The sequence below is a fragment of the Tupaia chinensis genome, unplaced genomic scaffold, assembly GCF_000334495.1.
Source record: "Tupaia chinensis unplaced genomic scaffold, TupChi_1.0 Scaffold000050_1, whole genome shotgun sequence".
NCBI classification, from domain to species: domain Eukaryota; kingdom Metazoa; phylum Chordata; class Mammalia; order Scandentia; family Tupaiidae; genus Tupaia; species Tupaia belangeri.
In genome coordinates, this window is record NW_006159508.1 from 3,050,327 (window position 1) to 3,064,133 (window position 13,807).

At 42.7% G+C, this 13,807-nt stretch overlaps 1 long non-coding RNA gene across 1 annotated transcript in view; it reads right to left on the bottom strand.

The window, feature by feature from the left end:
- Nucleotides 1-8,771: 8,771 nt before the first annotated feature.
- Nucleotides 8,772-13,807, bottom strand: part of LOC114009459 (uncharacterized) — a 35,571-nt gene continuing 30,535 nt past the window's right edge. The window contains exon 3 of the long non-coding RNA XR_003550865.1: nucleotides 8,772-9,395. This is a non-coding gene — a long non-coding RNA (uncharacterized LOC114009459). The remainder of the gene's footprint in view (nucleotides 9,396-13,807) is intronic.

The following is a 13,807-nucleotide window of genomic DNA, read 5'->3' on the forward strand; positions in this document are numbered from 1 at the left end:
CCACCAACCCCCTCATTCCGAGGCAAAGTGCTACAGGCTGAGCTTCCAGGTTCTCCTGGGGAATCTTCGGGAAAGACTCTTCTGGTGAGAGCTGCTCTGACTGTTTTCCTCCCAACAGCTCTGCCAGGATGTGGCTCTGCAGGCCAGATTTGCATTCCAAATACAGAGCCTATTTGCCTCATTATGGTTTGTGTCTTTATTAAGTATGAGAGGAGACTCAGAGCACAATCTCCAACACTGTGCTATTGAAAACCTCCAGGCAAGCCTGCCCTCCTCCAAGTCCAGGACAGACACTGTCCTCACTCGGTGACTGAGACAGGCCCTTGAGTGCCCGAGGACCCAGGGCAAGCTGACACCCATAATTCACAGCTAATTAACACAAACTCACACTCTGCTCCTAGTACCTTCTAGTTTACAATAGTATCCTCCATAGTGGTTTATTTACAATCAGGCTGGGGACCAAGGATTGAACTCTGAGATAAGGAGGTAGCAGCAACAGCCCAAATCTCTCTCTAGGCTTCCTAAGAATGCTGTTTTCCTGGGGCCAGCAAGTGGCAAGGTGGTTAAGGCACTGCACCCTCCCACAAGGTGGCATGGTGGTTAAGGCACTGCACCCTCCCACATGGTGGACCGCATATCAAGTCTTGGACTTGGTGGCTTGCTTTCTCACTCTCTCTCTCTCTCTCTCTCTCTCTGTTCTCTCTGGTCAAATTAAAATAAATGAGTAAATAAAATTAAATAATTCTTTTAAAAAATGCTGTTTTTCTCAGCCTCCTCATTAATCAAGAAAGTGGATGTGGAGAACACACTTGTCTCTTTTTTTTTTTTTTTAAACATTTAGATCTCTTGTCTTTGATTAATTCAATCAATAAAGATGTTTTTATGGTGCCAAGTGCTCATATTAATATCTTAAAAATTGGCCCCTAATATTTTCTGCCATGGATACAGCAGACTCTGTTGGGATCTCTTTATTCATAACAATTAGAGCATCTGAAATTACTGAATCCTTTCATCAGTTCAGTTTGAATGAAGCTGAGATGTACTGATGCTCATGCCTAAGGAAATGAGGCTAAATGCCGGAAATTGGTAATGGGCTTGAATTCCAGAGGCCTTCCTTTCCACCTTCCTCTGTGTATTTGGGGCACAGGGGCTGGTCTTTCATCTGGTCTTCATGCTGTAGGGTCCACAGTTCTCTGCCCCTTCATGTCACCTGGTTCCTCTCTCCAGTCTCTGCTTCTCCATGGGCCTTTGCTCCCGCCATTGCTGGCCACAACGTGAAACTCCAGAGTCTCCTTCCTCCGGGACCTGGGTGTCAGTGGATGGGTAACTGTCTGGTTATAAACAAAAATTTAAAAAGGTATTTTTTTTTTTTGGAACAATCAGGGATTGTTGAATATGGACTAGGTACTAGAAATTAGGAAAGTACTTTTTACTTTTTTACTGTTTAGTGTGTCAGACATGGTAATGGTGCTTTTGTTGGACAGTGTCCTTAGTTTTTGGATTGTATGCACAAATATTTATATGTGAAACATCATGCTGCCTATACATTTCTTAAAAGTTTTTTGGGGCTGACAGGTGGTATGGTAGTTAAGGGCACTGGACTCCCACATGGCCGACTGAGGTTTGAGTCCCAGACCTGGAGGCTTGCTTTCTCACTCTATCACTCTCTCTCTCTCACTCTCTCCCTTTCTGATCAAAACAAAATAAATAAATAGATAGATAGATAGATAGGTAGATAGATAGATAGATAAATGAATTAAAACAAATTTTAAAGGTTTTTGCCATAGGGCGTGTGTGCTTACCAGAAAGAGGGAGAGACAGCAAGTGGGGAAAGTGAGAAATCGTCCTCTAAGGGGGGATGACCATGCTGCAATCCCTTCTTCGTTTTCCTTTTGGAATTTTGGGCATACATGCACACATGCCTGGCATGATTTTTCAAGCTGTTGGGTCCAGGATTTGAACCACAGTCAGCCATATAGGAGTCCAATGTCATAACCACTATACCACCTCCCTAAAATGTTTTCTACAATGTCTATAACATATCAGGAAAAACAGATGTATCAGATATAGCAAAGCGTTAAGATTTTTTTTTTTTGGAGAGATTTTTCACTGTAGGGCGCGTGCGCTCGCCAGACAGAGAGAGACATAGAGACAGAAAGCGAGAAATCACCCCCCCAGGGGGGATGGTCACGCCGCAATCCCTTCTCCTCCATTCTCCTCTCGGGATCTTGGGCACGCACGCACACGCGCCCGGCGTGAGTTTGAAGCCACCGGGTCCGGGACACGAACCGCGGTCGACTATGTGGGAGTCCAGCGACATAGCCATTACGCTAACTGCTGGTTCCCAAGAATTTTTGAACCTAGGTGATAGGAGGTATTGGGATTTCATGTCCTATTTGTTCATTTTTCCTGTGTGTTTTAAATTTTCATAATAAAAGTGAAATTAATCAACCAAAAAACACCTGGGGAATGACAAAATCAACTGTGGTGTAACTTCATTTCCTCCAGAAGGCAGGTAGGCACAGACAGGGCTGGAGATTCTCTGACCAAACCTCAAATTCAGGGAGGGGCAGACTGAGGTTGGAGTCACTGAGCATGATTCATAGTCTGGCCACGAGAATTCTGAGCAGGAGGCAGAGGATGGAGTTTCCTGCAACTGTCTTGAAAGCCAAAGCGTGGACAAGGTCAGGCACGTTCTGGAACCATTAAAAATCACAAGTACCCAACATCCCTCATTAGGGCATTACTACATATAGTAAAAATATGAAAAGAATCTTAACCATATCCATTGTTTAAGAAATTCATTAAATAAACGAAAAATACAGTCACACAGAGGAATACTAGACAGCCATAAAAAGCAACGAGGAAGAATTCAGATCAGTGATGTGGGATGGTCCCCAGGACATAATTGGAAGATAAAACAGGGTCCAGTGTATGTTACCTTTCATGTGGAAAGGAAGGGGAGATAATAATATTTATAAGTACTAGAAAGACAAATCGTAGATGAATAAAGAATAGTTACTTATAAGAGGAGAGAGGGATTAGGAGAAAAGAGACCAAAGCTTACATATACATCCAAGTATTACATACTGTAGTATCAACTTCGGAATTGTGGGTTACATATTCAAAAAATTAAAGTTGAAAAATTAGGTTGACAAAAACTGATACAATGTAAGAAAGTATTGTGCTACTAGGCATAAAGGTGGTAGACAACATCAGATGTCCTGTGTGCTTACAATGAAAAGCTAAGCCTAAGCCTTCTCATGGAAGACAGTCCAGAAGGATGTCCATTCCAGTGTTTAGTGGTTGCTTTTTTTTTTTTTTCTTTTGAGAGGTTTTTGCTATAGGCATATGTGCTTGCCAGAAAGACAGAGACGACAGAAAGACAGAAAATCACCACCACCACCCCCCCCCCCAAGAGGGGATGGCCACACCACAATCCCTTCTCCTCCATTCTCCTCTCGGGATCTTGGGCACGCACGCACACGCGCCTGGCGTGAGTTTAAGCCACTGGGTCCGGGACTCGAACCATGATCAACTACATGGGAGTCCAACTACATAGCCATTACGCCAGCTGCTCCCTCTGTGGTTGCTTTGAAGGGTGGGACTGGACACTTTTTTCTTATTTCTACACTCACCAAAGAGAGAGAGAAACAAAAGCAGTGAGAGAGAACACGAGAAATCACCCCCCAGAGGGGATGGCCATACCACAGTCCTTTCTCCATTCTCCTCCCAGGATCTTGGGCATGCACGCACATGCATGCACATGCATCAGGTGTGACTTTCAAGCCACTGGGTTCAGGACTCGAACTGTGGTTGGTCATATGGGAGTGTAGCAATGTAACTGCTACACCATTTGCTGGTCCCTATGTCTACTTAATTTTTTTTTTTATCAAAACTTGGGAACCAGCAGTTAGCGTATGGACTCCCACGTAGTCGACCACAGTTCGCGTCCCGGACCGAGTGGCTTAAAACTCACGCCGGGCGCGTGTGCGTGCGTGCCCAAGATCCCGAGAGGAGAATGGAGGAGAAGGGATTGCGGCGTGACCATCCCCCCTGGGGGGTGATTTCTCGCTTTCTGTCTGTCTGTCTCTGTCTGTCTGGCTGGCGAGCGCACGCGCCCTATAGTGAAAATCTCTCCCCAAAAAAACACCTAAAAACAAAACTCTATTTTATGAGTCTGATCTAATTTAATAATGGGGGGGAGCTCTTTTTTTTTTTTTCTAGAGGACGTGTGTGCTCACCAGAGACAGAGAGAGAGCACCTCCCCTTGGAGCGTGGTCATGCCACAATCCTTTGTCCTCCATTTCTTCATCCTGTTAAGATTTTGAGTGTGTGAGCACACACACAGACACACCTGGACTTTTTTTTTTTAGGTTTTTACCGTAGGGCGAGTATGCTCACCAGAGAGGCAGAGAGAGACACAGTGAGAGGGAAAGTGAGAAATCATCCTCCATGGGGAATGGCCATGCTACAATCCCTTCTCCTTCACTTTCCTCCTGGGATTGTGGGTACACATGCACACATGCCTGGCATGATTTCCAAGCTGCCAGGTCCTGAACTTGAATCACGATTGGTAGCGTGGGAGTCCACTGCCTTAACCACCACGCCACCTGCTGACCCCGCCTGTCATGGTTTTTAAGCCACTTAGATAAGAACACAAACTGTATAGTCAGCTATGTGGGATTCAGCTTCCTTAACTGCAAAGCCAGAGGGCTGGCCCTGCAATGGTTACTTTTATGTGTCAACTTGATTGGGCTGTGGGATGCCCAGATAGCTGGTAAAACATTATTTCCAGGCCGGCTCCATGACATAGAGGTAATGTCATGCTGGAGAGAGGCCAGATCCAGCATGTTCGAATCCCTGGCTTGGTCAGCCTGAAACACACAGATAAGCACTGGTGAGGCCAAGATCCAACAAGAGAGGGGACTGGAGGAAGGAGGTCGTGATGGAACCACACCCCACGGAAGAGGCTTTTCTCTCTCAGGCACATATGTACTATCATTAATGAAGAAAAAATTCTAATTCAAAAAACAGTATTTCCAAGGATGTTTCCAAGAGTGTAAGAGTGTTTCCAGAAGAGATTAGCATTTCAATCAGTAGACTCAAGTTCATTCTCAAGGTGGGAGAGCACAGTGTTGTCTGTTGATCTGAACAGAACAGAAAAAAACAAAGGAAGGGCAAATTTGCTCTCCCTCCGTGAGCTGAGACATCCATGTTTTCCTGTTCTTGGACATCAAAGCTTCTGGTTCTCAGGCCTTTGGGGTTAGACCGAATTATACCACTGGCTTTCCTGCTTCTCCTGTTTACAGACAGCGGACGGTGGGACTTCTCAGCCCCCAAAATCATGTGAGCTGATTCCCATAATAAAAAAAAGAAATGTATGCAACTGTTTGTTTCTCTGGAAAACCTGATTCATACAAATACTTTCCTTTTATTTGTTTCTTTCTGTTGTTTATTTCAAGAGAGAAAGAGGGGCACCCTCTTACAGCGTCTTCACACTGTGATCTTATCCCCAGCCAGCCTGTCACGTGCACACATCAGGCATGGAGAGAAATCTCGGGGCGCGAACCCAGACCTTCTTATATGGCCTCAGCATTATGGAGTGTTACAGTTCCACGGTGTCACCATGGCTGGCCTTTCGCGAGTTTGAAAATTTTGGGGGGTTGGCTCTATGGAATTCTGGTAACGTGCGGCTCGAGAAGCTGGATCTCACATGGTGACCTCGATTAGAATTCTGGGCCAGGTCGGCCTGCAAACACTAGCTATCCCCCTGAGTGCCCAAAATGTAACAGGCTAGAGGCGCAGAGGAAGGGGAACACAGCATGATCAGATCCCGCCCATCTCTCTCTCCCCCTCACTCAGACATGTGTGTACTCACGCTTTATTATGAATCATCATCATAAAACAGCTTTTAAAAAGTTTTTCTTTTTCTTTTTTTTTTGGAGAGATTTTCACTGTAGGGCGTGTGCGCTCGCCAGACAGACAGAGACATAGAGACAGAAAGCGAGAAATCACCCCCCAAGGGGGATGGTCACGCCGCAATCCCTTCTCCTCCATTCTCCTCTCGGGATCTTGGGCACGCACGCACACGCGCCCGGCGTGAGTTTTAAGCCACCGGGTCCGGGACATGAACCGCGGTCGACTACATGGGAGTCCAGCGACATAGCCATTACGCTAACTGCTGGTTCCCAAGTTTTGCTTTTTCATGCTCAGATTTTTAATTAACCTGGAATTTACTTCATGAAAGAACACGCATGCATGTATTTACACACATGAGTGAGTGAGAACCCGCAGCAGGGTCTCAAAATACTGCAATTCCCTTTCCACAGCCCTTCAGCTTCTTGGGATCTTGGATGTCCACACAGGTGCTTCGAGTGTTTCAGGCCAATCTGGGGATCCAAACGGGGGTCAACCTGGTGGCTTTTAGCACCGCAGCACACAATGGACTGCACCAGGCTGGAACTGGATAAGGATTTGTTTTTGTTTTGTTATAGAAAATCAGTTCTCCTACCACATATTACACATTCACCCTTTGCCACTGATTTGTGAATCCATGCTGTTCATGTACCAAGACCTCACAAAATTTGAACTGTTTATGGGCCCTGTGTTCTGTTGCATTCACCTAGGGGTTGATTCTGCATCAATATCCACTGTTTTAAGTACTCTAGACTTACACCTTGGTTTCTGACACTTACTCTCCTTTTTCAGAACTGGGTTTGGATTGTCATAGTCATTATCTTCCATTTGAATTTAAGAAGTATTTGCCAAAGGGCTCCCCCAAAACATTTATTGGGCATTTTTGTTAGGTCATGTTGAATTTATAAAGCAATCTGGGCAGAATTGGCACTTTGAGACTTCCCAGTGTTCTCTTCCATAAACATGGTTTATTTAGCTCTTCTTATGTATCCTTAAAGATGTTTTTATAGCTTTTAAATAGGAGCTGGCATTTTCTAAGTACCTTATTTGTCTTGCTAATGTAAATGCTCTCTCTCTAACATTGTGTTACACATGCTCTAATTAGTTATTTCTCCTACAAGGAAAAGTTACTGTTTTGTGTTCAGCTTGAATTCAGTCACCTTGCAAACACCCATCTCAGTTCTACCACTTCTGGGGTTTTCTTGTAGTGTGGGACTAGCCCTGCTAACCCAGTGCTATGCTGTAGCAATAACCCTAGGCTTCCTCGTCACACTCCCGACTTCCATGAAAATGTTTCAGAAGTTCAACCACAGAGAACAACTTTACTATGGGCTTCTGGGAGGCAGCCATAGTCACGTTCCAAAGGCTCTTTCATTCCCAGGCTGCCCAGAAATTTTATCATGAGTGGGTGCTAAATTTTGCTAAATGCCTTACCTAGATTTAGTGAAATGATAGTGTTTTTCTTTGAGCCTACTGATGTAGTGATTAGATTAATACATTTTTTAAAAGAATTATTTCTTTTTATTTATTATTAATTTTTAAAATAATTGCTTTATTTAATTTTATTTATTCATTAATTTATTCTTAACTTGAGCAGAGAAAGACACAGAGAGAGGAAGAGAGAGAGAGGGAAACTAAGAAAGCAAGCCACCTGGTCGGGGACTCAAACCGTGGTCTGCCATGTGGAAGTGTCCATCACCTTAGCCACCATGCCACCTGCTGGTCCCTATTATTATTATTTAATTTGACCATGCTCAGATTTTTAAATTTTTTTAGAGAGAGATTTTTGCTTGCTGGAGAGACAGAAAGAGACAGAGACAGAAAGCAAGAAATCATCCTGCAGGGGAATGATCATGCTGCAATCCCTTCTCCGACAATCTCCTCTTGGGATTTTGGGCATGCACGTGTATGTGCCCAGCATGAGTTTCAAGCCACCTGGTCTAGGACTCAAACTGCGGTCAACTACATGAGAGTCCAGTGACATAACTACTGCTTCATCTGCTGGTCCCTCAGATTTTTAATTGATCTAGAATTTACTTTTTTTTTTTTAAAGAGAGATTTTTGCTATAGGGTATGTGCACTCGCCAGAGAGACAGAGAGACAGAAAGCAAGAACTCACCCTTCAAAGGGGGATAGTCTCGCCACAATCCCTTCTCTTCCATACTCCTCTCAGGATTTTGGGCACATGCACATACGAGCCCAGAATGAGTTTCAAGCCACTGGGTCTGGGACTCAAACCATGGTAGACTATGTGGGAGTCCAGCGACATAACCATTACGCCATCTGCTGGTTCCCTGTTTTACACTCTTAAGAGTTTTCCTCAATTCCATCTTTTAACTAAGTCTCTCTTTAAATATGTATAGCCTAGTAATTTTTTATTTCAATAACTATTTTTTCTATGCCCACCTGTTCTTGTTTCATTGCCTTCTGATCTTATTTTACTTATATCAGTCCCTCTATTACAGCTATAGGCATTTTAAACATACTTATTTTAAAGTCTTTTGAATTGGCCTATTATTTCAATTTATTTTTATATTTATTTATTTATTTATTTATTTATTTTTGAGAGTTTTTAGGGCATGTGCGCTCGCCAGACAGACATAGAGACACAGAGAGACAGAAAGTGAGAAATCACTCCCCAGGGGAGATGGCCATGCCGCAATCCCTTCTCCTCCATTCTCCTCTTGGGATCTTGGGCACGCACGCACATGTGCCCGGCGTGAGTTTTAAGCCACCGGGTGCAGGACGTGAACTGTGGTTGACTACGTGGGAGTCCAGTGACATAGCCATTACGTTAACTGCTGGTCCCTCAATTTCTTGATATAAATTCTATTTGTTAGATTTGTAGGTTCTCGCTTATAGGGCTAGGCCACTTCAAGTGCTTTGTAATTTATGTTTAAGAGCTTATCTAGGGAGCTTTATCCTTCTGCGTTCTTTCCTGTCAAATGGTTTCTCTGGTCTGTAATTCAGCCTAGGCAGGTGCTGGGATATGAGATAAGCCTCAAATTAAGGCTCAAAGCTCTTGCCTCATTTAGACAGTGTGATTCCAGACCCTGCATCAGCTCACAGAAAAGTCTCACATGTATACGTGCTTCCTTTCCGCCTTGACTACAGGCAAGTATAACATTTCTGACTGCAGTCCTAGAGTATAGTTCCCAAATAGGGGTCACTGGAAGCCATAATACATTTTTCTATGTAAAAAATAGAAAAATGTGTCATGACTTTTCCAACAACCCAGTCGTTACTGCCTCTTACATTTTCTCACCCCAATAATGTCAGGCTAAGTCATGTGATAAACTATGTCAACAAAACGTAAAATAAAAATGAAGTGTGATGCTTTGGCAGAAACTTTAAGAGTCTCATGCTTCCACTGTCTTCTCATTTTCTTTGACATAAGAACGACAACATCCCAGATAAGGATAGCTCCTTCATCCCGGATCCAAAACTGAAGAGGATGTGGTAGAGTCATAGCCAACCTGTGAAAAGACATGTAACATGAGCAAGAAGTAGACCTTCATGGTTGCAAGGCATTACAGCTTATTTCATTTAGCATAAAGTCTTCAAGGTTCACTCATGATGGAACATGAATCAGAATTTCATTCCATTTTAAGGCTAATATCCCATTGAACGTACATAGCGCATTTGTTTATCCAATCATCTGTTTATAGACACTTGGGTTGTTTCCACACGTCAGCTATCATCACTGCACTTTCCTCATCCAGAAATAGCGAAATATGTGTTCTAGAAAAAGAACTGAAATATTACACAAAAAACACACACTACTAATGAATGCTTGTTGGGTTCAATTTGGAACGGAAAATACTTTCACTCTTCATTTTATATAGTCCTATATTAAATAAAAAAAATAAGTCTTAAAATACATGCTTCCTTTTCATCAGAAGTGGGAAATCCAAAAGAGATAATGAATCATCACAAATGTGTGAGACTTTTAAAAATTGTGATTAAAAACATATATTATAAACTTTACCATCTTTGCATTTTTAAGTGTGCATGCACATGTGTGTTCTTTTTTTAATTATTAGGAAAGACTGGAGTGTCTCCACTGGTTGTCAGTTAGTCATAGACTCTCTGTAAGTGAAGAACGGCCACTATTAAAATTTAAAATCAAACCATGGGAAGCTGTATATGACTAAATGAGACTCTTGCACATAATACTTTTCCCCCTCCTTTAATAGTCTTCTGTTTCAGATTTTATGGCTCATAATGATTAATGATTATTAGTAATAATCCTCTTTGAACAAAGCTGAAGCTTATCACAGTAGCCCATTCCCTGAATCTAAATGTGATTAAGGTTATACTCAATTTCAGCTACATCATTTGTAGTGAAATTTGTGTTACTGCTCTTGGTCTTTAATTGAAAATGCTACTGTGATTTTATCTGTTCAAATGGTCTAACATTGTTCCTGACAGGCTCATGGAAATTCTCATTCGCTGCTATTTCCTAGGTGGTTAGAATAAAGTTCAAATGGCAGCAAAAGGTAGACTCCAAGAAATGGAAACTTTGAATCAATGGTTGTCTAAATGAGAGCTGGAAGGCTTGGCCTTCGCACTTAGCTACTCCATATGACTTGAACTTTCAGTCTTCTGATTAAAAGTAAGACCAGCAGATAGTGTAATGGTTATGTCGCTGGACTCCCATGTAGTCGACCACGGTTCGAGTCCTGGACCCAGTGGCTTAAACTCACGCCAGGCGCGTGTGCATGCATGCCCAAGATCCTGAGAGGAGAAGGGATTGCGCATGGCCATCCCCTCTGGGGGAGTGATTTCTTGCTTTCTGTCTCTTTCTTTCTGGTGAGCACACGTGCCCTATACCAAAAATCTCTCCAAAATAATAATTAATAATAATAATACTATCACTCCTTTATTTCATGTTCTGGACTTGCTGGATATAGCTTCAACAGAGTATAAAAACCACCCACAACCGATGAACAACAGCAAGGAAACAACGGGTTGTCCTCACTATCCCAGGACTAGTTTAAAGCCCAGCACTTCTCTCAAGAGAGTCAAGGCTCACAGTCATCTGCAACCAGAGAGCCCTGCACAGATGTGGGGCTAGAGCATAAAATAACGATGCAGTACTAGAAGACCTAGGTTTGAATTTCAGCTGAGATGCAAAGAGCTAGTGTGTTTTGGGGTTTGACATATTTGACTACCCTGAGACAGTTTCTTTATCCTTGGGAGGGAGTTAACATACATACTGTACAGCATCATTGTAAAGACTAAGCAATACTGTGTGTATGAAAGTGAACCGGAGAGGCTGGTCATCATCATCCTTCCTCAACATCCCTGGCCATTCAGTCGATGTCTCCATAGGGCTGGTACCCACAGTGACAAAGCATTCTTACCTCTCCAATCAGTTTAGACAATCTATTTTTTTTTTCACTTAAGTTCATTTATTACATAAGAGAGAAAGGTACCCACAACAGGGTCTTTCATGCCATAATCTATGCCCAGCCTTGGCCAACCAGGGTCATGGGTGTGAATAATGAACATGTACATGGACACCTCAGGTGTCCAAACCTGGGACCTTAAGTGGCTTCAGCATCACAGAGCGTTGTGTTACTGGGCCACCATGACTGGCACTTTGACTACTTTTTTTTTAACCAGATTGACCAATTTTTTTTTTTTTTAAATGTTGTTGGCATAGGGTGTATGTGCTCACAGGAGAGAGAGAATAAGAGGGAAAGCGAGAACTCACCCACTGGCAGGAGGTGACTGCTGGTCCCAGTGTGATTTTCAAGCCACCACATCTGGGACTCAAATGCAGTCAGCCACGTGGGAGTTGTGCCTTAACTACCATGCCACCTACTGGCCCTTGAACTGATCAGTTCTTTAGGTCTTCTAAATTCCAGGTTGTGGGACCAGCAGTTAGTGTAATGGCTATGTTGCTGGACTTCCATGTAGTTGATGGCGGCTCAAGTCCCAGACCCAGTGGCTTAAACTCACAATAAGCGCATGTGCATGCGTGTCCAAGATCCTTAGAAGAGAATGGAAGAGAAGGAATTGAGGCGTGGCCGTCCCCCCTGGGGGGTGATTTCTCACTTTCTGTCTCTCTGTCTCTCTGGCAAGCGCACGTGCCCTATAGCAAAAACATCTCCAATTAAAAAAAAATTAAAATAAATTAAAAAATAAATAAATAAATAAATAAATTCCAGGTTGTATCCTTAACCCAGACCAGCCATTGCTCAAATGTCTATTGTTAGAAACAAAATGGGCTGTTTTATGAGTGAGGATGGACCATAAAATAAGCCACTAAGCAAATGACCCAATGGGAGTAAAAAAAATAATGAAACAGCAGTATAAACTGATCTCCTTTTTGGAAGAAAAAAAATCTCGATATCCAGACATAAACACAGAGAAAGAGCACAAAAGAAAATACGACAGCATGTTAAAAAATGATTGTGTGAGTGTATGTGTTCATTCAATATACAATTTTTTGAGCAATAATTATGTGTGGGCTTCTGTGCTAGATGTTGGGGATATGGTAATTAACTACACACAAAATGTTGCTGTTCTGGTGAAGCAGTTATAGTTCAAAAGTGACAGGCTCATGCGACAAGAGAATATTTAATGAACCTAATCTATTATAGGGCTACAGGTCCCCAAGAAAGGAACATCTTAAGCTCAGACCGGAAGGATTAGTCGGAGTTTGTTGGACAGCAGGGTAGGAGAGTGAGAATAGTATTACAGATGATTTTTATTTTATTTCTTTCTTTTAAAAAAAAAGTCATTTACTTATTTTTTCCTTAATGACCATAATACTTAACAGTCCTCGTTGTTCTGTTGGTAATATCTCCCTACTCTGAGGAGGATATGTTTTCTGATTATTCCCAAAGTTTCGGTTGAATTCGTGTTTCCGTGAAGCAGCTGTGGACTCTGTACACTGCCAGGCATAGCAGATGCAACTGGGGAACAGAGCTACGCAGTTCAGAATCTTAGATTTGGAAAGAATCTTACAAAACATGAACAAATTCTCTTTGTCAAGCAACAGATGCAGAGAGAGCATTTTTATCAATGCAAGAGTAGTCAGGCCCCTGGCAACAGTCAGATGGTCTGACCAGCATGTTTTCTGTTTCATTTTCAAACCTCCAAACCAATATGTGGTTTGTGATCAGGCCGGCTAGTGACTAAAAGTGACTATAAGCCACAGCCATTGGCTAAGGAGATACTCTAACAGACACAATGAAAAGACCTTGTTCACCAGTTGCATTAGAAAAATAATTAAATGGGTCCTCCATGGCCTAGTAGTTAAGGGAGCTGGATTCTACATGGCTAATCGTGTGGTTCAAATCCTGGCCCCAGCAGCTTGAAAAACACACCGGGCACATGCACACATGCTCCAGATGTCACAGGATGGAGAAATGAAGGAGAAACGATTGTGGCATGACCCTATTGGGGCGTGCTTTCTCCCTCTTCCTCTCGCTGGCAAGTGTACACACCACCTGGCACTTTTTATTTTAAAGAATTATTTTATCTAACTTTATTTATTATTGTCTTACTTATTTTGATCAGAGAGGGACAGAGCACACAAGAGAGAGAGAGAGAGAAAGAGAAAGTGAAAAAGCAAGCCGCCAGGTCTGGGACTCCAACTGTGGTGGGCTATGTGGGAGTCCAGGGCCCTCAACTACCATGCCACCTGTGCCCCACCCCCCCAACTGGCAAATTTTAAAAAAGAAAAATAATTTGATGAAATAAAATCTAATGCTGATAAGGTATGATGAAGTGGACATCACGTATTACTGATGACACTGCAAATCAGTATATCCCAACTAAAATCAGTGCAGCAGTGTATTTGGGAACCTATCGTAATGATCAAGATTGTTTGGGCCCATTTCTGGGAGTTTTATCCTAAGGTAGGTAGGTTATT